Source organism: Lepisosteus oculatus, unplaced genomic scaffold (genome assembly GCF_040954835.1).
Source record: "Lepisosteus oculatus isolate fLepOcu1 unplaced genomic scaffold, fLepOcu1.hap2 HAP2_SCAFFOLD_45, whole genome shotgun sequence".
NCBI classification, from domain to species: Eukaryota; Metazoa; Chordata; class Actinopteri; order Semionotiformes; family Lepisosteidae; genus Lepisosteus; species Lepisosteus oculatus.
Window position 1 is genome coordinate 2,022,461 of NW_027167988.1, and position 26,456 is coordinate 2,048,916.

At 42.1% G+C, this 26,456-nt stretch overlaps 3 non-coding genes across 3 annotated transcripts; 2 read left to right on the forward strand and 1 right to left on the reverse strand.

Annotated features, from left to right (window-relative positions):
- The first annotated feature begins 544 nt into the window (after positions 1-544).
- On the forward strand, positions 545-626 carry trnas-cga (transfer RNA serine (anticodon CGA)). Its single transcript has one exon. It is a non-coding gene; the product is annotated as a tRNA-Ser (tRNA).
- Positions 627-7,696: 7,070 nt separating this feature from the next.
- On the reverse strand, positions 7,697-7,769 carry trnaq-uug (transfer RNA glutamine (anticodon UUG)). Its single transcript has one exon. It is a non-coding gene; the product is annotated as a tRNA-Gln (tRNA).
- Positions 7,770-17,039: 9,270 nt separating this feature from the next.
- Positions 17,040-17,121, forward strand: trnas-gcu (transfer RNA serine (anticodon GCU)). Its single transcript has one exon. It is a non-coding gene; the product is annotated as a tRNA-Ser (tRNA).
- Positions 17,122-26,456: the final 9,335 nt, after the last annotated feature.

Here is a 26,456-nt window from a genome sequence, read left to right on the forward strand (position 1 = left end):
GCGCAACGATTAATGATGGGGGTGCACCCTTCAATGCGCCTTACGACTCTAGGGAGTGATTGAGACGTACGTAGCGTGTGCTCATTTCCCTCTATTCCCCGTGTTGCAGTGGTAGGATGACATAAATTCCTGCTTCGACACGTAACGGCATTATAATCAAGTGCAGGAGCTGAGGGCTTTAGTTTTGTTTCGTTTTTCATGGCGTTCGTAAGCGCGCAAATCAAAGGCAATTCCTGCGTCTAACAGGAATGTAAATGCTTTGGAAAGTGCAGTGTGGTGCAGCTTGTAAAATCCTTGTCCACATTTGTGGTTTGTTGATGTTTTTTCTGTCTGCCAAAGTTGCATTTTGACATCCGGACGGGGAGACTTTATCATTTGAAAGTGAAGCCAGCCTTAAACCCTCTGAGGCATGTCTGTCTGCCGGCACGTATTTTGTCAAAGGTATTTATTTTTTTTTAACAGAGAGCGACTTTGAAAACGTTTCCGCAGCCACCTCGCACTCCGTGTTAGATTATAGGAGGAATGCGGCGGGGGTGAGCTCGCTGTAGTCGTGGCCGAGTGGTTAAGGCGATGGACTCGAAATCCGTTGAGAACTCCCTGCGCAGGTTTGAATCCTGCCGACTATGGCGTTTGCCACACGTATCCTTGTGCCTCTGTGGCAAAGGCGAAGTGCCGCTTCTCCTTTCCTGGTACTATAAATACGCTAAATCACTTGGCCCTGCTGCCATGGAAATGAGTTCTTCAGACCTCTGGTGCTCTACTTATGCCTTTGAAAACCTAATGAATAAAGCTGAAAGAACCGACACGATATGTAGGTGCTCGTAAAGCACGCAGTAAAGAACTGTTAACAGCAAGGGTTTCAGTGGGTTAACTGAGGAGAAGGCGTGATCGTTAATTGTTGACTTTTTATTTGGTGTTAGAAACACTCTTACTGTGCATGACGTGCAACAAATGTACCCACAGAAATTGCATCACGCTTTCATGTATGCTATTGCAGACACCAACGTTGCCTAGATAGAAAACCGAAATAGCCGTGGGTTTGCTTGCTGGTCTGAAGGATCTCTCTTCGAATCGCTATCATTTGTCAATAGAAGTAAAAGGCGCTGCACAGAGAGGATCACTGTCGTGAGGCCGGTTAGCTCAGTTGGTTAGAGCATGGTGCTAATAACGCCAAAGTCGTGGGTTCGAGCCCCTTACTGGCCAGGTCCTTTTCTCCTCTCTTACCAAAGCTGTTAGGTTCCTTTCCGTGGTGAGATGGGTTGTCATGCAACGCTGCCACATCGTGCCGACAGACAATTAAATGACAAAAATGAAGAGAGTTAAAGCAGCTGGAGAGGTTCTCTTACGACTTTTGAGCTGACACAGTTTTGGAAAATGTTTCCTTCACGCTGCACTGTACCATATAGGCAGCCAAGTGTCTCCAAAACAAAACAGAATTGACAGTCATATAATGCCCATTAACCCCGGTTTTAAACGCAGCATCATGTCTGCCATCATAAGAATATGAGTCCAATATTTTAGAATATAGTCAGAATGACTTCTAACCTTACCTGTGGTGTCTTTGATCCCTTTTGCTCAATGCATGGTGTACGTACTGCATACATGTGTCTTGAGAATGAGTAATGGGCCCCTGAGACAGTCATTTGCCTGTTTCACAAATGATCGTATTTTACTAGAGATTCTGTTTGGGATTCAGATGTGCATTCAGACAGCAATCCCTTTCAAGAAATGATACGTTCTGGATGAGGTCAAAGGTGCTGGAACACTGTATTTAGGATGTGTTTGCAGTGATTGTCTGTCTCCTGCTTCAACGCAGTGATATATAGATGTGCTCCTGTAATTTATTGGTACAAGCCCAGGGCAGTAAGCAGTCTGAGGATTTATTTCCATACGGCATAGAACAGTGAAGCAGTGAAGTAGTGCAACACACTGGATCATTATATTATTAGAATCTATTCTACTTAAATTATTACATTATACACAACTTGAGTTCATTTTAAAAATTAAAAGGTAATGAAAGGAATGCATTTTCATGAGAAAGATAATACCGATTTTTCATGTGATAATCTTCCTTATATCATGTCGTGCATCATTTGGACACTTTGTGGGCTTGAAATACAAAGAAAATCATGTTCTATGGTACAAAACAAATACAAAACTTAAGTTTTTATTTTAATTAGATTTGTTTATTAAGCATAAGCAATCATTTATTACATTAATATATGTGAAAATGACATTTTAGCACCATAATATTACATACAGGTCTCTAGCTTCAACACAGTGATATATGCTCAGTGATTTATTGGTACATGCCCAGGGCAATAATCAGAATTAGTATTTATTTCCATACGGGCTACAGGTAGTGTTGTGAAATACTTCAACACACTGGATCGCAGATTTAGACCCCCTGCACTCTTACTCCTTAAAAACCAAAGAAATGAAGATATGTAGCAATCACATTGTAACAGGGGTGACAGTGACTTAATGCTTATACTAGTGGACTTCTGGTACCTTTAGGGTACGGTGTTCCCTGAAGGGCTCTCAAACCCCGCATTTCAGATGCCTAGCTGTATCGCTGATGTGTTGCACCTCAGAATCACTTTTAAACCTTACCTCTGGTATCTTTAATCCCTATTGCTCAACGCATGGTGAAAGTATTGCATAAATGTGTCTGAAAATGAGCAATGGGCACCTGAGAGACTCATTTGCCTGTTTCACAAATGATCATATTTGACTAGAGATTCTGTTTGGGATTCAGTTGTGCATTCTGACAGCAATCTCTTTCAAAAAATGATTTTACCTTATCGCAGCTTTGCCCTTCTTGCCTCTTTGGACAATATCTCCATCTTGTGGTCGTTGTTGGTAATGTCTAGACAATATCTCCATCTTGTGGTCGTTGTTGGCAATGTTTTCTTATGCCCTTTTTTATTTCAATTCTCTATTAGTTGATTCTAGAATCTCTACAATAGAGTTGAAAACATCAGTTTTATAGCAGACAATATGACATTATTTATAGTCCAATTAGAAATTTATTACCCTGTTTTTAACATAATAACAAATTAAAATTGATTAAAACTAAGTTTGGAACACCAGGGAACATAAAAAATGATTTTTAGGAAAACCATGAGGTTCTCTGTGTCCGATGCCTGCAAGGGGAGAAAGCTAGAATCCTTTGATTTTTCAAAATTTGAAAATAAACATTATATAACAACAGCTTTCATTCCTAGGAGTGAAAAACAACCATTTTTGAAGACATATTAGTTTCTAAAACACTACAATAAAGTTAAAAACATCCATTTTATATCACATTATTTTTTGTGAAATAATTAAATTGGCTTATTTCTCTCGCATTAAATTGGCTACAAATGCAAGAATTCAACCAGATATTCTTGTAAAATGTATACTGTTGCATTGCAGTTAGTTAATGTAGTTAGTCCATAGTCAGCAATCTAAACTTTATTGTTAAGCTTTAATGATTGATGTTGTACCAGTAACCTTTAGAAATACTATAGTACTTCACAAATGCTTTGTGTGTTTGGAAATCTTTTGAGTAAAAGCCTTATAAAAATAGGTTTAGTTTTTACAGGACATCACAAAGAAATAGGATGGTATAATTCTTATAATTGCTTAGTGATTGTATTTGGAAGATTATGCACTAAACAGACTTCAGGAATGCCAGTGGATCATTGTGCTATTTGGAATTATTCCAAAAATCAAGTGACCTCTTTGCTGAAGTATTTTTAGTATTATTTATTTAGTATTAATAAAGAATAGATTTATTAAAGTCATGCGATGTGCAAGCGGGATATGTAAAATAATTGAAAATAAAGTTTTTTATTATTGTTATAGAGAAACATGATCAGATTTTCCCTGGTTCAGAAAAAAAACGATTAAAATCTGTAATCTTTCCACTTGTATGTCATCAGACATTAACGAGTACAACCCCCCTCTCTGCCGGAGTGCTGGCTGTGACGAATTAAACCAATTTCACAGGTATTTTCAAAGTAGGAAGTACAGTGTTAACTAGTAGATGGCCTCCTCAATGAAATCGCTTCAACATGCTAATGCGTTGGTGTAACAGTCCGGGCGTGGCAAGCTTCCAATGTCAACTCGACTCGATTGGAAGACAATGAACGTATTTTAGCCCTAAATGAATTAATAGCAAACATGGTTTACATAAAAGACATTTTTCCAAGAAAGTTCATAATAATACGATCTATAGTTGAAATCTGAGCCTAAATATAAAGAAAAAAGCATTTTCAGAGAGCAATCACGCTGTGTTTATGTAGAAAAAGCGATTAGGTTTATGAGCAATCTAATTATCTATTCGCTTAAAACGCTATATAAAATAAAGTTTATTTAAAGATGAATGATAAGTGTCGCAGTTTAAATAATTTTCGTAGTAGGGCTTGGACAGATTCCAAGTGCATTTTTGCAATTTACGTTGCATTGTCCAATGTGATGTTGTAATACAGTTTAGAATACAGTAAGTCTAAACTGTATCAGCTTTATTTATGGGTTGCAATTTAGAAAAAGTCAAAAACCGCACTCAAAATGCAATTTAGAGCTTTCTGGCAAGAGGAGACACCCAAATTATAATGTAACATGCCACTGTTTGTGCATGAACAAAGTTATACTGCAATTTTCCTTAGATTCGCAATTAAAAAAAATAATTTTTTTGAATCCCCGGCCGAACACATTCCATTAGAATCAGCACTTTTATACAGTATATCGCCTTTAAACACATATATTTAAACACGCGTTTACGATTTAAATCAAAACGCGATTCAAATCAATATAAATGTTTATTTTGTAACGCATAGGTGACTATTCATTGTTATTAAAAAGACGTAAATTCGATCATGTTGTGATATTTAGAAATATAAATTTGTTTTGATGCGAGTGAGGTTTTATTTAATCTCTGACCAAGGGAAATGTTTCATTTTTTCAAAGAAATGTTTGTTAAAAATTAAAGTCATAGTTCCATGAGATTCAACCACAGACCATGTGACATAGGAGTCAGGAACCTAACCCACAGCACCACCAGCGCAGACACATGCTGAGGGCTGAAAAAGCACTACAGAAACATTATCGACTATAAAATAATGTAATTAGGCACAGAAGAAGTTTACAGCACAGTACAATAATAAATGCTGACCATGACTTTAGAAGCATAAATTACCTTACACTCAATTTAAACACAAGCTGTCTTTAGCCCTCTAAGCTGGTTCATACAGAAATGTAGAGAACCAGGCTCAGAACACACAGCTTCATTAGCGAATACATATGCAGAACAACTAGAGAAGATGTTTTACAGAGGATGGATTTTTAGAAACATCCCATCAGTGACATCACTGAAGTCAACTCCTAGGTAACTGTCGTGTGGATAGTTTCACAAGAATCAGACAAAGGTTTAAGCATCGCTTATTTTAGATAAAACTGCAAAAAAACAACAACAACCCATAATGTACTTCTTTGCGGCTCTGTTTGCCCAAATCATATATTCACAACGTGAAATTAGAAAATAATATTACGTAACCAAAAACCGCAATATGGAAACAGAACCTGTGTAATTGTTGACAGATGATGTACTCGTAACATTTTTACAAGACGAACTACAACATTTAAAAAATGACTTGTATGTACTTGATATCTCTAATCAATCCACTGCACTGCATTAAAACAAAACGAAAACTAAAACGCCCTGGGCATACCGTTTCGCGCTTCTTATCAGTTGCTCAAAAGCAATTTGACCGTATGAAATGCATAATATAAACCTAGAAACATATACGTGAGGAGTATTTACGTAGTATCGGTGTCAAGACATACCTCTCAAATACTGTAAATCAAGTTAAAAATATCTCAAGACCGATTCTGGTCATAATGAAACCATGTTTCGTGTATGTTTTCTTTAAAGTACCGAGACCAGCCATATACTGTATGTTTATGTTCCAAAATTAATATCGTTTATGGCCTTCACACGTGTTGCAGTATGCTCCTATTCTTTTTATGCTCAGGCACTAAGATTTCCCTTCAGTGGTAAAATTCCAAATAAATATTCAATACTTAAACGGGCACAGTTAAGACATTACATATACATATACATATACATATACAAACTGTATACAGTACAGTTTGCATACGGTAATATGTTTATGTTCCTAAATCAACCTCTTTTATGAGCATGTGAAAGGCATGGTGAATCGATTCTCAAAAATTACTGTACTTTGCATGATTGGAAAAAAATGCGTGATTGCGAAATGCTGTGGTGTTACTTTTACAAAGACGGTCAATGAAAAAAATAATGTGGACCAGGGCAATACTTTGAGTTTACAGCTTGTCCAAGTTCATTTATTATTAATACTATTAGTAATATCTTCATTAAAGACTTTGATGGCTACAGCTCAAACATGAGAAGTTGAGCTTTATTAGCGCCACCTTGCGGAAATTCCGGATACTATTATTTTGCTAGCGGTATTTACCGGTAACTCGCGGTATTTACCGGTAACTTGTGGTAGACTGCGTACAGCGTACGCCCGCGCATTTTGAATGGCTGCATCTGTAGCAATCATATTGTAGCAGACACTCAATTGCCTGTTTCACAAATGATCATATTTTACTAGAGATTCTGTTTGGGATACGGATGTGCATTCTGACAGCAATCTCTTACAAAAAATGATTTTACCTTATCGCGGCTTTGCCCTTCTTGCCTCTTTGGACAATATCTCCATCTTGTGGTCGTTGTTGGTAATGTCTAGACAATATCTCCATCTTGTGGTCGTTGTTGGTAATGTCTTCTTATAGATAGATACTTTATTGATCCCGTGAGGGAAATTGCAGTGCAACAGCAGCTTAACACACACAACACAGCCACAGTGTAACAATTATATAATAATAGTACAATACTGTATATATACTGTATATATATATGAAACAGAAATAGAAACAGAAACAGGAATCGCTTACTACCTGGAGAATCTCTGTAGGAATATCTAGCATTTATCAATGGAAATAAAAGCTGCTTTAATACAGTGCATGTTCAAACTCAAACCCTCAGCTGCTGTTCTTGTTTGTTTTGGGACAAATTGCAACTGAGCATCGCATGAGCCGTTACGTACCCTTATCTGTTAGGGAATTTCAAGGGAGGAGTTAGGTCAGAATGGGTAGGCTGCAAAACAACAAGTAAAGATTTATTCCGAGATGAAACGTTGTGGCGGTTTTCTTATCTTTTCAGCATGGACTAAACTTTTACGTGTTCCTTATATGCTATATATGTATATATTAGCACCAATGTCGTTCTTAAAAACTAACATGAAATTGTCAGGGACATTCACCTATATACAAAGACGAGACAGACAAAGTAATAATTCTATATTAACGTGGCCTACATATTGACGCAATGATCGAACTAAGTGACGTGTTCTGATTCAGATCCCCTGCAGTTCATGCCAATTAGAACAATAGCAATGCTGAGTCCTCCCCACCCTACTGAGCACAAATTCAGCTGCTCTCCAGTTCTGTTCTGCATGTTTTTTCATTGCAATTGAGCTTGGAGCTGGAGATGATCTCCATACAGTTCTGTGTTAACTAGCCCGCACTTGCGTGCTAATTTACGGGTTGTGGCAGATGCTTTTCTATAGTTCATATACATGACGGCAACCTGTTACCGAGGAACCTGAGAGGTTTAAAAGCCTCACAAACCAGGCAGGACTCGAACCTACAATCTTCTGATCCAAAGTCAGACGCGTAATCCATTACGCCACTGGCCCATAGAACATGTGTTTGCATTCCACCACAGAGAGCTCTACACTGCTACCAGTAGTACACTTCCCCATCTAAATTTTCACAGCAAGAAACTTGTGTTTCCTACTATTTTTATCAGGTTTAAAATATCATCTCCTTAAAACAGAAAAAGTGTTGGTGTGTCGTGCTGAAATTCTGATTGATTTTGAATTCAAAGAAAAAAGGTTTTCTTCCAAAACACCGTGAAATTGTCACATCTTGCAGACAATAGGTGTATTCCATGTTGAAAAGAGAAGAAAGAAAACCATGGAGCCTTTTACAGGTGTGAGGCTTCTTCAGGTGTGAGAAGACCTCACGGCCGAAACGCTGTGTTTCCGTTCTTCTCTTTTCAGCATGCAATAAACCTATTACTTGTTCCTTTGCAGCCGAGGCATGCTGACGTAGCTACCCAGCTGAACATCTTGCAGACTCTACAGTACTTCTCTCCTGTAGAAGTAAAGCAGGGCTTGCTGGGTGAGCTTTTGCTCCGGTAAATTAGGTCACGTGTCATGTTAAATCACTTCTTCTAAACACAACATTTGCTGGTGCTAGCTTTCCCCATGAAAACAGACATTTCCCTTACAGTACATGACATATCGTTTTTATTCTATCAATAAGTATAGAAATAAAACAAAAGAAAAAATGTTGTCGCCAAAGAATGCACAGTTCTGTCGCCTTGGGGAGGTGTCAAGGGCATTGAGCTCCTTGGACATGAGAAGTGCCAGATAAATGCCATTTCTCATCATTTCTCTTGGCGTCAGTTCTGCTATTAAATGGGACGGAGGCAACGGGCTCAGAGAGCAGGTTAAGTGCACACCGAACGCAGATGTGTCCAAGTGTCTGTAAAAGCACGGTGCTCTGCTGGCGCTGTTCCCTAGTGGCTTAAAGTGCCTGCCTAGTAAGCAGGCGATCCTGGGTCTGAATACCAGCGGTGCCTCTCTCCGTGTCTTGTTGTGCCGCATGTCTCATTTCAGACAAACATGTACAGCTTGGTTCAGTTTAATGCAAGAATTCATTTCCTTTCTGGAATAACTTGTTTTTGAAGAAATCCATACAGCTTGTGAAAGATGAAATCCATTTCTTGGTTGTCAGTGGAAAAAGATTGCCGGCTGCAAGAAGCGCAAGTGATTGTTTTCTTTGACCATAAACCTGCAAATGTAGGGCGCACAAAAGACTGTCAGACTCTGTGGTGCTGAAAAGTTGGTGGTTCAAGCCCCTCCAGTATGCGTGTCTCAGTTTTTCCAAAGTAAACATCATCACCATCGCTAAAGAAGATGGCGCAGAAGGCTCCACAGCCGAAACGTTGTGCTTCTTTTCTTCTCTTTTCAGCATGGAGTAAACCTTTGCTTGATCCTTTGCAGCCTAAGCATGCTGACGCAGCTACCTTTCTCTTCACACGCCTCAATCATTATTCACCAAAACGATCAGCAGAATAAGTCGCCTTTGTGGTGATGTCACTCCTCTGCTTCACAAATGTCCTTAGTGACGGGCCATTTCTTTCTGCCATTTTTCCGGAGCGGTTATTGATTGCTCCATCATTTCCCTCTTACTTTCCATCACTAGATTGAAAAACAAAACAGAAACAGGCTGACAGGACGACAATCAAATTGCAAAAACTCATCAAAGCACTCGATAGAGTATTTGAATCCACAAGTAGCTACGAGCAACTTTGTCCTGGCTTGCATGAAAGTCGGAAAATGTCAAAAAGAAAAAGATGGTGGCTTTTTCATATTCGTTCTTTTATTTTTAGTTCGTTGCTTCTTCTGTCCATTGTCCTCCTGCCTGGCTCTTGACCTGTGACTGTTTGAACGCACACAGTAGACTTTCATGCAGGGGATTTGTCCTCAGCCTCTGTGAAAGACCCACCCACCCCCATAAATAACTGCTCTAGAAACACATGAATGCAAAACTAAACCACAGCTTAAAGAGGAGCTTGTCATGACCGCCAGGCAGTTAAGACCAACTCTTAAGCAATCTAAACAGCACCAGCAGCGGGTGATTATTAACAAACGCCGCCGCACGAGTTAACCCACCTGCACACACTCCACCGTGCGGTACGCAGTGCTATTTTTACCAGCTTCCCGCTGGTATTGAGTCTACTCCTTGAGAGCTCTACCTGGCGTTTTTTCCATTACCTCGTTTATTCTGGATATTGGACTCCCCTTCTGCCTTTTCGACTTTGGACCTCGCCTCTCACCTCGGACTGTTTGCCACCAGTGTTCTCCCTGGATTACGACTTACCTTACGCCTCTTGACCACGAAACAAAGCAAAGCAGAGCAAAACAAAATGAACAAACGAAAACCCTCACGTCCCGCACTTGCATATAACACTGTTACGTGCCCAAGCGGTATTGTACGTCATCCTAACACTGCACCCCGGGGCGTACGGTATATGGGAACGAGCACACGCCACGAATCGTCTCGAATCACTCCCTACAGCTGTAAGGCACCTTGAAGCGTGCACCCCCAACATTCTTCTTTGCGCATCTGTGAAAGGTAAACTCTTGAGCAAACTCTGAACCAGCTCTAAGGAAACGATTAGACGTTACTTTGACTCATCCTTTAAGGGACCCTTGTTAATTGGAGAAATCAATGATTTCGAATGAATTCTGTATGCGTTAAAAGACAGCTATACACAGAAAACATGCAGGACACTTCTCATGATGTTTCCCGAGCCGAAACACAGTGCGTTTTTCCAAGCCATCTGACAAAGCCCGCCCACTGAAAACTGCAGCAAATCGTGTAAAGACGTTCAAGTTTGTAACTACTGCACGCACAGGAAGCAGAATAAATTCCTCTTTTCAAACTGTCAAAGGTTTGCTTTGCGAACACTGCAGGACATCGCACAATCTCTTTTGAACGGGGACAAACGATTTCTTATGGGGCACAGTAAGTACAGACGTTTAAAAAGCTCCACTCATGCCGACGATGCAGCATGAAGAAGCGCAACCTAACGTTTGCATTCCTAGCAAATTCCTTTTATTTTTTGATAAATAAAGACAGTCTTGTTTAACAAACAACACACACAACATTTTACATTGTCAATTCAATTCAAATCAATGTATTTCTATATAGCGCCTTTCACAACAAGGTTGTCCCAAGGCACTTAACAATGCAAGTTGTTAAGAGCCTTGTGCCTAATATGCCGCCTAGGTTACGTGCTGTCTCTTTGAGGCAAATGTTTAAATCCTCTGAGTTAAGTGCTGAAGTTATAGTAGTCCTATCAGTATTGTTGCCTCCGATCAACAGATCCTCATTTTTCTCAGAGTTGAGTAACAAAAAGTTTTCACACATCCAAGTATTTCCTTCCTTAATGCGTTTAACTAAACTGATAATAGAAGAGTTGTCGTTTGGTGTAAACAAAATGTTTATTTGAGTGTCATCAGCATATGAATGAAAGTTCATATTATTTTTTCATATTATCCTACCTAGCAGCAGCATGTAGAGAGAGAGAGCAATATTGGTCCCAGCACTGATCTTCTGGTACCCCAAATTGAACTGGTGACATTGATGAAGCAGTACAATTATTAGATATTTGAACATAATGAAAACGATGAGTAAAATGTGAAGTAAACCACTGAAGGACGGTTCCAGATAAGCCAACCTCAAACTCAAGCCTGTGTAACAAAACAGAGAGGTCAACTGTGTCAAAGGCAGCTCTAAGATCTAGAAGCACAAGCACTGTTGCATTCCCCGCATCAGTAGCTAAGAGAATATCATTTACGACTCTTGTTAATGCAGTTTCAGAAACCAGACTGAAATTTCTCAAGTATATTATTTGAATCCAGATACGATTGACGTTGGGCAACAACTATTCTCCCAAGACTTTTAGATTGAAATGGGACCTTTGAGACAGGCCTGTAGTTGTTAAGAACTTGTGGATCCAAATTTGACTTCTTAAGGAGCGGTCTAACAACCGCTACCTTAAATTGATCAGGTACAACGCCTGACGCAAGCGATGCATTCATCATACTAATTATAGGTCCTGCCAGTCCTTCGAGGGAATCTTTGACTAGCTGAGTGGGGATGGGATCTAGCGAACAGGTGGTTGACTTTGTCTTACGTCTGTGTTCATGAGTCCACCATAAGAAGAAATCTGAACAGGAGTGGTGATCATGCGAGGTCACCATGGAGGAAACCACTGCTCTCCCCCCAAAAAAACCACCACTGCCCCTCTCAAGTTTGCTAAAGACCACATGGATGTTCCACAGCAACTCCTGGAACAATGTTCTGTGGACAGACGTGACAAAAGTTGAACTTGTTGGTAAATGTGCACAGCGTTATTTTTGGAGATAACAAAACACTGCATACCAACTCCAAAACCTCATCCCACCTGGGAAGCATAGCGGAGGCTGTACAGCTTGCAATCATCGAGGGACCGATGAATTCCAAGATGTATCAGGAAATTCTACAGCAGAATGTCAGGGTGTCTGCCTGTGATCTAAAACTCGAAAGACGCTGGGTCATGCAGCATGACAAAAACAAAGGCGTACATCAACAACAGAGTGGCTGAAACAGAAGAAATTCCGTATTTTGGGATGGCCAAGTAAGAGTCCTGACCCCAATCCCATTGAAGTGCTGTGGCGTGATCTGAAGCAGGCCGTTCAGCGCAAGACATCCCAAAAATATACATGAACTGAAACAGTTTTTCATAGAGGAATAGGCCAAAATACCTCCTAACCGCTGCTCAGGTCTGACCAGCCGCTACAGAAAGTGGGGATTGAGGTTTTTGTCATAAAGGAGGTTCCACTAGCTCCTTAATATAAGGGTTCACGTACTTTTTCCATCAATGACCTTGATTGTTTAAACCATTTGGTCAATAAAGAAACAGCAATGTCAAATGTTGGGCGTGTGTTGTTTGTGAAATCAGACTCTCTTTATTAATTATTATGACTTAGATAAAGATAAGATCACATGTTAGGAGCCATTCATGCAGAAATCCACATCATTCCGAAGGGCTGTTTACAAAAGTTTTTCTCCCAACTGTATGTGAGAGAAAAGCAGAGACGCTCACTGAGTAAAGTGGAGTTGTAGCTTTGCAAATCACAAGGACATTTGTACGCTCAAAATGGGACAGGAGCACCCCAGATGGGACTCAAACCCACAATCGCTGTTTTAGGAGGCCAGTGTCTTAGCCATTAGGCCACTGGGGCACACTGGGGAGGGTCAATCACGCTGATGAGAGCCAGTTTTTTTTTCCTTTGCTTTTTCAAAGGGATCCCCAAAATTAGGGAAGTTAGGCAGCAGAAGGTTTACTGTGACCTGAGAAGGACCGGCATCCAATCACGGTGGTACACACACACACGCTCTCACTCATCTGAGCTACACGGCTACCAAGATGATCTCAGGTGCGCCGAGCTGGTACGGAACATATTGAACTGATCGACGACGAATTGTCTCTCAGACAGGCTTTTCACCTCTGAGCTCCCTGACTGACAGTGATCAGCTAGGTAGTGAAACAGTCAGCTGCTTCTAAGCCTTAAACAGCTGCATCTCGGCGCTTCCACGGAGAGATGATTTGAAAGCCGAACATCGCCTATTGGGAACACCTTTCTATCACTAGTTTAAGAGACTCTTAAGGTCTTGCAGAGGTGCCTGTCTAATAGCATGTGCTTTGCAAGCTATAGGTGTTTAGGCTGAGGCAGAATGCCTGTTAACAAAATGTTTTTCTAAAGGGGCCTCGCACTCTTTTCCAAGCAATGGTCACCATCCCCACCGAGTGTCACAATGTAGTCATGTCCTAGGACATCACCTGTTAGTCTCCATTTGTCTGCCACCAACACTTTAGGTTACGGAGTCACAACCGCACCCCGGAGACCAGAGGAGCCATTGGCGTTCTGGCGGCGCAGATTGGGCTGAAGGTGGGACGCTTGAATCTCGCTGTTGGAGGCCGTCTGAAACTGACCCAAGCCTTTCCCTTGAATTAAATGTAAATAAGAAATGAACCCCAGATGCACATGGAATCAATCACGTGTTTCCTTTGAGCCGTTTCAGAGACTGCTCCAGAGTTTACCTTGCACAGATGCGCAAAGATTAATGATGGGGGTGCACGCTTCCAGGCGTCTTACAACTGTAGGGACTGTTTAGAGACAATTCGTAGATTGTTCTCATTTCCCTCTATTCCCCGTGTTGCAGTGGTAGGATGACGTAAATTCCTGCTTCGACACGTAACGGCATTATAATCAAGTGCAGGAGCTGAGGGCTTTAGTTTTGTTTCGTTTTCCATGGCGTTCGTAAGCGCGCAAATCAAAGGCAATTCCTGCGTCTAACACGAATGTAAATGCTTTGGAAAGTGCAGTGTGGTGCAGCTTGTAAAATCCTTTTCCACATTTGTGGTTTGTTGATGTTTTTTCTGTCTGCCAAAGTTGCATTTTGACATCCGGACTGGGGGACTTCATCATTTGAACGTGAAGCCAGCCTTAAACCCTCTGAGGCATGTCTGTCTGCCGGCACGAATCTTGTGAAAGGTATTTTTTTTTTTAACGGAGAGCGACTTTAAAAAGGTTTCCGCAGCGACTTCGCACTCCGTGTTAGATTATAGGAGGAATGCGGCGGCAGCGAGCTCGCTTTTGTCATGGCCGAGTGGTTAAGGCGATGGACTCGAAATGCGTTGGGGCTTCCCCGCGCAGGTTCGAAACCTGCCGACTCCGGCGTCTGCCGCACGTCGCCTTGTGCCTGCGCGGCAAAGGCAAAGTGCCGCTTCTCCTTTCCCGGTACTATAAAAATGCTAAATCGCTTGGACCCGCTGCCATGGAAAGCAGTTCTTCAGATAACCACACATTCTGCGTTCGCACCTCTGGTGCTCTACTTATGCCTTTGAAAACCTAATGAATAAAGCTGAAAGAACCGACACGATATGTAGGTGCTCGTAAAGCACGCATTCAAGAACTGTTAACAGCAAGGGTTTCAGTGGGTTAACTGAGGAGAAGGCGTGATCGCTAATTGTTGACTTTTTATTTGGTGTTAGAAACACTCTTACTGTGCATGATGTGCAACAAATGTAGCCACAGAAATTGCATCACGCTTTCATGTATGCTATTGCAGACACCAACGTTGCCTAGATAGAAAACCGAAATAGCCGTGGGTTTGCTTGTTGGTCTGAAGGATCTCTCTTCGAATCTCTATCATTTGTCAATGGAAGTAAAAGGCGCTGCAATCTCATACGTTCAGAATCAAACCCGCAGCTGTTGTTCGACTTTATTTCTTGACTAATTACAACTGAGTGTCGCATGAGCAGTTACGTAAACTTGTCTGGTATATTTGAACACAAATGCCGTTCTTCAATTAAAACTAACAGTACATTGTCAGGGACATTCAGTTCTATACAAACAAGAGACAGACAAGAGAATATTTCTACCTTTCATGTGGACTACGTGTTGACTTACTGATCGGAATAATTGAAAAGTTCGGGTTCATAGCCGATGCAGTGCGTGCTAATTAGAACAACAGCAACGCTGAGCTCTCAGCACCGTACTGAGCCCAGGTGTTTTTCTAAAGCTGTCAGGTGCAGTTCATTTACATGAAGGAAATCTCTTACTGGGTACGATTACAATACAGTAAGTAGCACAGGCTACTTAGGGAGTAGCCTGATGCGTTTAAAAACGACCCGAGCCAGGCAGAAGTCGAACCTACAATCTTCTGATCCGTAGTCAGACGTGTTATCCATTGCACCACTGACCCTGGTGCAACACTGCAGGACTGCAACCCGGTGAGCTCAGCACTGCAACTAGTAAAATACCCCCGGTCCATTCTTTTCCAAAAGTGAGAAACACCTGTTTTCTACATTTTGTCTGTTTTAAAACCATATCTCTTTAAACCAAACCAAGAGTTTGTCTTTTGCTCTGATATTCTGATTCATTTCGATTTCAAAGAAAAAAAAACTACCTTCCAAAGCATCATAAAATTGTCCCTTCTTCCAGACTCTACTTCTCTCTTGTAGTAGTACAGCAGACCTTTCCAGGTGAGCAGATCACAGAGTCCGAAATGAGCTTCCTCCATCAAGCAAAGTACCTGAACATGACTCTGTCATCATAAAAGCGCCCCTGTAATAAAGAAATTCAATCTGAAATCAAGAGGGCAGTTGCCTACTGAAATACAAGAGGTCATCAATTTTAACCTAGCAACACATTAAAGGCTGCATCTATACAAGTACGATTCTAGAAATGCTCACCAGATTACGTTTTAAGAAGGAACTGCGCTTCAGGTTCTGCCGAGATCTTAACTCAGATGGCAGGATTCAGAGTCCGGAGTGCGGACTGATTGCGCACGGAGGGTCCATATACTGTGGATCCCTCAGTGATCTTCCGCGTATTCAAACCGCCAGCGTGTGACTCCCCTGTCCCCGTGACCTCATTGCTCTGCTCTCTCCTCTGTGCAGCCGAGCCCGATTCACGGTAAAGTGAAAAAAAAATATGCCCTCAACGTGAGATTTACTCTGGAGCAAGGATAGATGTTACCTTTTTATCATTGAACAGGATGTATGTGATGTGGCGACTAGGTTCAATTTTGTATCCTCTTTAAAAGATTAAGGACTGGGGTGAGCGTGATTTACCACCCTTTCAGCTAAGAACCCGACGTGCGCACCGTTTAAGCTGCATAGACTCGGTCGTTTAACTCTTCTCCATTAGCAGGGTTAAGGTTAAAGAAAAAAAACATTGCTGACTTCTTTTTTTTTTTGCCAGCTGCTAGCGCTGATTAGCAAGGTTTGTATTTCATGTTTTGCAAGTTGCATCCATTTTAAGAAAAACAAGTCGTGTTAAAGACAGGAAATGAATACTTGCATTTAATTAAGTCTAGCCGTAGGCAGTTATCCACTGGGATTCAGACCCAGGGTCTCCTGTTTACTAGACAGGCGCTTTAACCAACTAAGCCACAGAGCCCCGGGAGTGCTGTCCTTTTGCAGCCACTTGGACACACCACTCAGACACATCTGCATTCGGTGTGTGCTCCGCCTGCTCGCTGAGCAAGTTGCCACCTTTACATACAATAGCAACATCGACACCAAGAGAAAGGATGACAAATGGCTTTTATCTGGAACTTTTCATGTCCAAGGAGCTCAATGTGCTTTCTGTGTACAACAGGGCCACTGAACTCCACGCTGGCCACTGAACCACAGCAGTGGCTTGCTGGCTTGACATCTCCCAAGGAAAATGTTGAAATCGCATGTGGAACAGGAAAATGACCCTCGAGTACGAGGGAAAAAAAAGAAAAAGATCATCTGGAGCGCGCCAACCCAGTTGGGACAGCCCAGTTTTGTTGACGAGGTGGCCGAGTGGTTAAGGCGATGGATTGCTAGTCCATTGTGCTTTGCACGCATGGGTTCAAATCCCATCCTTGTCTGTTTCCATTCTGTTTTTGATCCCTATTGCTCAATGCACAGTGAAAGCATTGCATACATGTGTCTGACAATGAGAAATGGGCCCCTGAGACAGTCATTTGCCTGTTTCACAAATGATCGTATTTTACTAGAGATTCTGTTTGGGATTCAGATGTGCATTCGGACAGCAATCCCTTTCAAGAAATGATACGTTCTGGATGAGGTCAAAGGTGCTGGAACACTGTATTTAGGATGTGTTTGCAGTTATTCTGTGTTTCTAGCTTCAACCCAGTGATATATATATATATGCTCACTGATTTTTTGGTACATGCCCAGGGCAATAATCATTATGAGGATTTATTTCCATATGTGCTAGAGGTAGTGTTGTGAAATTCTTCAACACACTGGATCGCAGGTTTAAACCTGCACTCTTACTCCTTAAATACCAACAAATGCAGATATGTAGCAATCATATTGTAGCGGACACTCATTTGCCTGTTTCACAAATGATCATATTTTACTAGAGATTCTGTTTGGGATACGGATGTGCATTCTGACAACAATCTCTTTCAAAAAATGATTTTACCTTATCGCAGCTTTGCCCCTCTTGCCTCTTTGGAAAATATCTCCATCTTGTGGTCGTTGTTGGTAATGTTTAGACAATATCTCCATCTTGTGGTCGTTGTTGGTAATGTCTAGACAATATCTCCATCATGTGGTCGTTGTTGGTAATGTCTTCTTATGCCCTTTTTTATTTCAATTCTTTATTAGTTGATTCTAGAATCTCTACAATAGAGCTGAAAATATCAGTTTTGTAGCAGACAATATGACATTAGTTATAGTCCAATTAAGACTTTATTACCCTGTTTGTAACATAACAAATTAAAATTGATTAAAACTAAGTTTGGAACACCAGGGAACATAAAAAATGATTTTTAGGAAAACCATGAGGTTCTCTGTGTCCGATGCCTGCAAGGGGAGAAAGCTAGAATCCTTTGCTTTTTCAAAATTTGAAAATAAACATCATATAACAACAGCTTTCATTCCTAGGAGTGAAAAATAACCATTTTTGAAGACATATTAGTTTCTAAAACACTACAATAAAGTTAAAAACATCCGTTTTATATTACTTTTAGTATTTTTAGTGAAATTAGTCATTTATTGCACTATTTTTAATATAATCTCTAATTAAAAGTGAATAGAATTAAGTTTGGAGCAACAAGGAACACACAAAAAAAAGATTTTAAGGAAAAAAATGATGTCTTCTGTGCCAGGTGCCTGCAAGGGGAGAAAGCTAGAATCCTACCCAGGCTCCTGGAGCTCTGTCCTGGCTAAAGGAGGGTGAATCCATCCCCTTCAAAGCTCCATGAAAAAATGATCATTTAAAATTTGAAAAAAAAACATCATATAACAACAGTTTTCATTCATAGGAGTGAAAAACAACCATTTTTGAAGACATATTAGTTTCTAAAACACTACAATAAAGTTGAAAACATCCGTTTTATATTACATTAATTTTTGTGAAATTAGTCATTTATTGCACTATTTTTAATAAAATCTCTAATTAAAAGTGATTAAAATTAAGTTTGGAACAACAAGGAACACACAAAAAAAAGATTTTAAGGAAAAAAATATTGTCTTCTGTGCCAGGTGCCTGCAAGGGGAGAAAGCTAGAATCCTACCCAGGCTCCTGGAGCTCTGTCCTGGCTAAAGGAGGGTGAATCCATCCCATTCAAAGCTCCATGAAAAAATGATATTTTTAAATTTGAAAAAAAAAAAAACATTATAGAACAACATCTCTTGGTCCACAGAGTGCAAAAATCCAACTTTGAAGAAAATCCATTGACTGATCCCCGAATCCTGAAGTTTCTTCGCATGATATCGGGCTTGCAACCACTTTCTGGAAAATTTTCAGCTCCATTGTAGAGATACTAGAATCAACTAATAGAGAATTAAAATAAAAAAGGGCATAAGAAGACATTACCAACAACGACCACAAGATGGAGATGTTGTCTAGACATTACCAACAACGACCACAAGATGGAGATATTGTCTAGACATTACCAACAACGACCACAAGATGGAGATATTTTCCAAAGAGGCAAGAAGGGCAAAGCTGCGATAAGGTAAAATCATTTTTTGAAAGAGATTGTTGTCAGAATGCACATCCGTATCCCAAACAGAATCTCTAGTAAAATATGATCATTTGTGAAACAGGCAAATGAGTGTCCGCTACAATATGATTGCTACATATCTGCATTTGTTGGTATTTAAGGAGTAAGAGTGCAGGGGGTTTAAACCTGCGATCCAGTGTGTTGAAGAATTTCACAACACTACCTCTAGCACATATGGAAATAAATCCTCATAATGATTATTGCCCTGGGCATGTACCAAAAAATCAGTGAGCATATACATATATCGCTGTGTTGAAGCTAGAGACACAGAATAAGTGCAAACACATCCTAAATACAGTGTTCCTGCACCTTGACCTCATCCAGAATGTATCGTTTTTTGAAAGCGATTGCTGTCAGAATGCACAACTGAATCCCAAACAGAATCTCTAGTCAAATATGATCATTTGTGAAACAGGCAAATGAGTCTCTCAGGTGCCCATTGCTCATTTTCAGACACATTTATGCAATACTTTCACCATGCGTTGAGCAATAGGGATTAAAGATACCAGAGGTAAGGTTTAAAAGTGATTCTGAGGTGCAACACATCAGCGAAACAGCTAGGCATCTGAAATGCGGGGTTTGAGAGCCCTTCAGGGAACACCGTACCCTAAAGGTACCAGAAGTCCACTAGTATAAGCATTAAGTCACTGTCAGCCCTGTTGCAATGTAATTGCTACATATCTTCATTTCTTTGGTTTTTAAGGAGTAAGAGTGCAGGGGGTCTAAATCTGCGATCCAGTGTGTTGAAGTATTTCACAACACTACCTGTAGCCCGTCTGGAAATAAATCCTCATTCTGATTATTGACCTGGGCATGTACCAATAAATCACTGAGTATATATATATATCACTGTGTTGAAGCTAGAGACCTGTATGTAATAATATGATGCTAAAATGTTATTTTCACATGTAAGAAAACCGGCTCAGGGACGCCAAATATGTAATGTTGCCATAGCAAAATTAAATGTAGGGGGTCTCTGAAGGCACCAGTTCTGTAGGGTTTGGGCATTTACTGAGACAATTATTAATTGTAGCAGTAAATCACAAAGTTGATTCTTTTGATAGCTTTAGAATCCAACCATGTGACATAACTCAAACAACGCGCACACACAGGTACTAATACACGAGGATACATTTATTAATACATAAAATATGCATGTAAACCTAACAGATCTTATCAAGAGGGTTATCAGAATACAAAAGATATATATTCAGTCAGTTACGAAGTGTTACACATATCAAGAGGACATACGTTCAGTATATCATTCATTAAGACCGTTTCGTTAATGAACTTGGTTATAACTTCTACATTAGATACTCAAACAAGTACATAACTCTTAGGAATTAAATTGATATCAACTGGTTGGGATAACAATTGAATTCTCGAGCTGTAATGCATTGAAGTTGAATACTCATCCAATCTTTGGGGATTCAGATCTTCCTGCGGGCACAAAGAAACAGTTGCAGGCTGTTGCTGTCCAATCCGCGCTCTCTGGCTCCGTGCCAGGCTGTGCTGTGCGGCTTGCGACGCTGCACTGCTGATGCTCACTGTTGGCTTTAACTAGCAAAGTTTGTGCACAGGAGAAAAGATGACTGTGGGTCCCAGCAAGTCAGGAAGAGGACCGGTTCGTTCCTAATGAAGAGCTAGTTCTGAATAGTGATTCAGCTGTCCACAGTTCCGACCTGTTCACGAGGCCTGCTGCTGGTGCTAACCTCGGGTGGATCCTCTGGTTATTCTCTGGCAACCTCCGCTCTAGACTCTTAGAACAAAGGAAAGTTCTGGCACTCGGACACACTGGCCGTTCCGTGGTTGTCCGGGCTGAGTCTCAGGATGGTCAGGAGGCGCGCTGCGAGAATGTCCTGCCCTTGGGAGCCTTCTGCTCCTGGGCCGTCCTGCCCTGGAATTCTCCTTTGAATTCCCTTTAGAATTGTCCACAGAATCCTCTGAATCCTCCCTTCTGAATCTTACTGAATCTCACAGGCTCTCTGTGTTGCCTGTTTTTACCTGGAGGAACTTCAGCTCATTGATTGGCTGAAAGTTCCATGGGCATCAGAGTCCCACGTGGGTTACTCGGCCCTACCAGTCCCTGATTGATTGATCAAGGTGAGATATGAGTCACTTAGTCCTGACACTTAGTAATGCAGTCCAGATGTCCAACTGGCACTCCCTAGACAGATAGGCGCCAATGGATGACCATTGATCATGATAGCCAGGCTTAGCTAAGTGCATCCCCCTTTGGGAGCTGTCCTAGGACCTTAAATCACCCTGCAGAACAGTTTCTCTGTGGCTGCACCACAGAGATGAACAGAGAAATGGGGCCTCATTTGGGAAGGCTCAGAACACTTAATTCTGCCTTATTAATAAGCCTCGCCGCTACATATCCCCCCTTTTTGAAGGTCATGAGGTCCTGAGGCGTTGTTGCCTTCAAAACAAAACAGAGTTAAGTGATGTCCCTTGCCATTAGAACATTAATCTTAAATGTCCACATTACTCCTCGAGAATTCATACCGGAACCAGCGTTGGATACAAACAGGATGAATAACATCTGGAGTATGTATAAACACGGTAGGAGACATTATCTAAGTCTAGGAATTACACATCAGGAAGTTCACTGTCAATATCTGATACCTCTGTAGTACATATTTGGGGAGAAATCACTTCCTTTCTTTTGACATGCTACCTTTGACTCATTCATGCTACCCAGATTACATTTTGATGCAAGAGTACAGCATTCAGAGTACACTGTCAGTCATGATCCAGCTTCCCAGCAGCAGTGTTACAATAACAACAGTTCCTGTTCCCAGCCCCGCGATAAACCACAACACCTGTGTTGGGTATCTGCTTGGGTGGTTTGGAGGTTTGTTCCATTAAAGCAAACTAACTACCTGTACCTCTTCAGGGCTTACTGTTTCTTGGATTTCTATCCAATTCAATAGTGTGGCACCTGAAGGCATCCATGACCTCAAGTTTGGTCTTATGTTGTCTGGTTCCAGACCGTACAGTGTTAAGTTACCATGCTGTACTATGGCCTCCTCGGGAACTTGCAGGAAAACTGTTTGATTAGGTAGCTGCATTGTGGTAGCTGTATCATGCCTGTCACAAGTCATAGTGTCAGTTAAATGTGGTGTGCTGACCAGCCATTTACTTCCTACCTGCTCTTCATGGGGTTCATTAACCTCCCTCTGCTCGTTAGTAGCTTTACACCCTTCATTGGTGAATCGTTTAGACACAGCCAATGGATAGCTTTGGTAGCCATACCCATCTCAAGATTTGGAACCAAATTCAATCTTGGATTGCCTTCTGGGTGAGCTATGAGCGATGGGGTTAATGTCACATACTCCTCTACTGAGAAGAGTGGAATCAAGTGGGTTGGGAATCGTGCCGTGGTTAGACTAGCTACAGTGGCACTAAGCTCCCTTAATAGGTCTTGTGTCAACATTCTGGCCTGTTGCACACAAGCATAAACCCACTGTATAACACCAACAATCATGTCCACTGGTTGGGGAATAAGGTTTAACCCTGTTGCATAGGAAATTGCCTGTAGGGTTTTCCCTAAGCTTTCCAACTTTTGCTGCTGTCGATACAGTCTGTCACTACCCTCCGGCATCTCTGACCCCTGCCTTCTTGGGGCAGTCAGGGTGAGAGTGCCAGTAGCACACAAACCTACCAGAAAAAAGCAAACGTGCAACAGTGGCGGCAGCAATCAGTCCTCCCAAAAGTCTTTTCGGGTGGCTGATCCCAGTCATCTCCTTCTGAGTGACTGTCGCCTTTCTAAGCTGGCGCAGCGTGTACATGGTGTCTTTCTCAGTATGCCCTGTGGCATCTTGGGCACCAACATCCTGGAAATATGGGGAGATCTGACGCAGCTGCTGATGCTGCTCCTCCTTTTCCAGGGCATCTGCTTTTTCGATTTGTTCATGCCTGTGCTCTAGGAACCCTGCAGGGGGTGGTGCAGCGGTAGAGCATGCCTGACCCTCGGCTGAGTGGTCATCTGGAGCACCTGAGTGATCTGGGATTGTTACCCCATTCTCACTGTTCAGGTCCACCCTGTACACTTCCTGATTGAGGAATCCCTTTATCGGCATGTTTACAATCGTTCGCTGGGCGTGGGTGTAGGACACCTGCTCGCTCCCCCCTTCCCTTGCTAGGGGTTCAGGGAGCTGCCCCAGCACTGGGATAGCTAGTTCACTGTCTTTGAACTTACTATCACTCACCAGGCCCATGTCAGTGCAGGCGGGGATTCTGACACCCCTCTTTGCGATGTCCTGCACTGGCAGGCGGGTGACTTGACCATCCAGCTCCAGTCTGGCTGAACCACTGTTGGTCAGACTCAGACTGACAGACTGAGCTGGTGGCTGTAAGAAAACCGGCTCGGCTTTCATTCCCTGTCCCTTCTGGGGGACTGGGTGTGTTGGCAACCCTGCCGTTGAGGCAGGAACAATCAGGTCAGTCTCACTCACTACCTGGTAGTTGTGAGAAATAATGTTACCTGACTGCAGGTTCCCTGGGTCACAGCAGAGGGAATCGGCATCTGGGATCAGGTGTGTCCACAGCGCAGTAGTCTCAGCGTCCAGCTGGACCTCCTGTCTAACCTGTGAATGTTGCACCAGGGGCACCTGGCGGTGGCCCTGTGACAGCTGCTCAAGCAGATCCTTACTAATAGAGGACCTCTCAGGGCTAAGGGTGAGAGCTACATCACCAACCTGCTCTCCTGCCATCTGGATCCCTTCCACCACTGCAGGGTGGTGTTCCTGACCCCTCTTGGGTGCCAGGGTGCACAGGGAAAGCTCCTTTTCATCGCCAGGTGGGGAGATCTGCTCCTCTTTAGGGATGTAAAAGGTGTGTGCTTTACCTGGTGGATCAGGCGGCTGCTTGGAGCACCGCTCCTGTGGCATGGAGGCTGTTGGGACCTTGGCCGGGACACGACTTCCCTGTATATCCGGGGAACAAGGAAATATTTTTATTTCTTGTCCAGAGGGAACAGAAGGAATCTCCACATAGGCTTCTGTGTTCGGTGGGCACTGTGTGAGCACAGTCTGCCTCTTGGCCCCCCTTTCCTTCTGTACAGAAGGCTTAGGAGCCTTGACCTGTTTCCACACTTTGCCTTTCTGGTGATCCACCAAAGGTTCCTCTCTGAGTCGCATGCCCTTTTCTTTTTCAACCCGTTTGAGCTTGCCGTGTGACATCAAACACCTTTCAACCTCAGTGTCAATAAGTGTCTCACAGTGTAAGACATCTCCCATGGCAGCCTTGAGGTAAAAGCTTCTTGCTTTTCCTCTGTGTTTTACTGCCTGCTCTGTGACTTCAGGGGTGGAGTCAGCACTCACTTGGGAGTGGCTGAATTCATCCAGGCAGGAACCCTTCCGCTCAATCAGATAGACTGAGGGAGGGAGAGGGGGCGGGTCTCCGCCTCCTCCAGTGGAGAGTATCAGCTCATTCACGCTTCCGGCAGCCTTGGGGAGCGGTTGTCCCTGTCCTAATAAAGCTTGTTCAAGCCTGGCCAGGCGGGTGGCTACTGAATCCTTTTGTTCAGCTTTATCTAGCCCTTTCCCTCCCCCGGTGTTCTCATGGCACTTAGGACGCTGGGTGTGGTCCTGTGTGCATGCTTTGGAACGGGGCTTAGCCAGCTCAGGAGCCTGTGCTCCTTCGAGCAGGGGGGAATTAACCCTGCTGGCTCTGACGGCAAACACAGTCACTTTAACAGCTTTTTGCTCAGAGCGACTTTGGACATCATACTCCCAGGCTTTCTGCACGAATCTCTTAATATCAGTCATTTTCATGGTCTGTGCATCTGTATGCATTAAGATCATCTTTCTGACTGACGGGTGGAGATTCGCAATGAATAAACCCTTGAAATGTGTGTTCTCTTCGCAACCCTCATCATTTCGCCCTGCAAAATAAGTTCGTCTAAGTCTCTCGTAATATTCGCGAGGGGACTCTGCTCTCTTGTGCTTAATGTTAAGAGCGGCGGCTATCGCAGCAGTCGGGTCAATAAACGCAGTGTATTCTTCGATAAGTGCTTGACAAAGCTGCTCAAAATCATTACAGACTTCTTTCATCTGCCTAGCCATCCACTCATGTACAGCTCTGCTGGTAGTTTTCCTGACCAGAAACACTTTCTCCTGTTCTGTGGCGTTTGGCAGATACTGCAGGGTATACCTGAGGTCCTGAATATAACTCTCGATATTATTCTTTGACACTGCGGGGTCAAATCTCTCTATGTCCTTCGCTAGCTCTCTCAGAGAATGGAGATTTATCCTTCTAGCTTCTCCGCTGACGGAGATATGGAAGAGATCGTGGTCAGACCTGTCGCTGCTAGAGAGAGTGCTTAATAGCGACTCGAATTCAGACCTTTTAGCAACCATCGTTAAACTTAAAGAGTATTACTTTTAAGTACGAAATCACAGTTTTACCACAGAAAACCACAAGATCAAGTATGCAATCAACCCGGTAGATCGCAAAAGATCACAAAACAATCAAGCACTGCTTAAAGAGCAAGGGGAACTTTTTTTTCTTTCGGCTTTCAGCACACCGTATTGTTGTGTATGAAACCCGCGGCGTTTTATATTGAATTATTCCGCTTGGTTGACTCATTTCAGTCTTGCCACGCCCACCCAGGGACGCCAAATAATGTAAGAAAACCGGCTCAGGGACGCCAAATATGTAATGTTGCCATAGCAAAATTAAATGTAGTGGCTCTCTGAAGGCACCAGTTCTGTAGGGTTTGGGCATTTACTGAGACAATTATTAATTGTAGCAGTAAATCACAAAGTTGATTCTTTTGATGGCTTTAGAATCAAACCATGCGACATAACTCAAACAACGCGCACACACAGGTACTAATACATGAGGATACATTTATTAATACATAAAATATGCATGTAAACCTAACAGATCTTATCAAGAGGGTTATCAGAATACAAAAGATATATATTCAGTCAGTTACGAAGTGTTACACATATCAAGAGGACATACGTTCAGTATATCATTCATTAAGACCGTTTCGTTAATGAACTTGGTTATAACTTCTACATTAGATACTCAAACAAGTACATAACTCTTAGGAATTAAATTGATATCAACTGGTTGGGATAACAATTGAATTCTCGAGCTGTAATGCATTGAAGTTGAATACTCATCCAATCTTTGGGGATTCAGATCTTCCTGCGGGTACAAAGAAACAG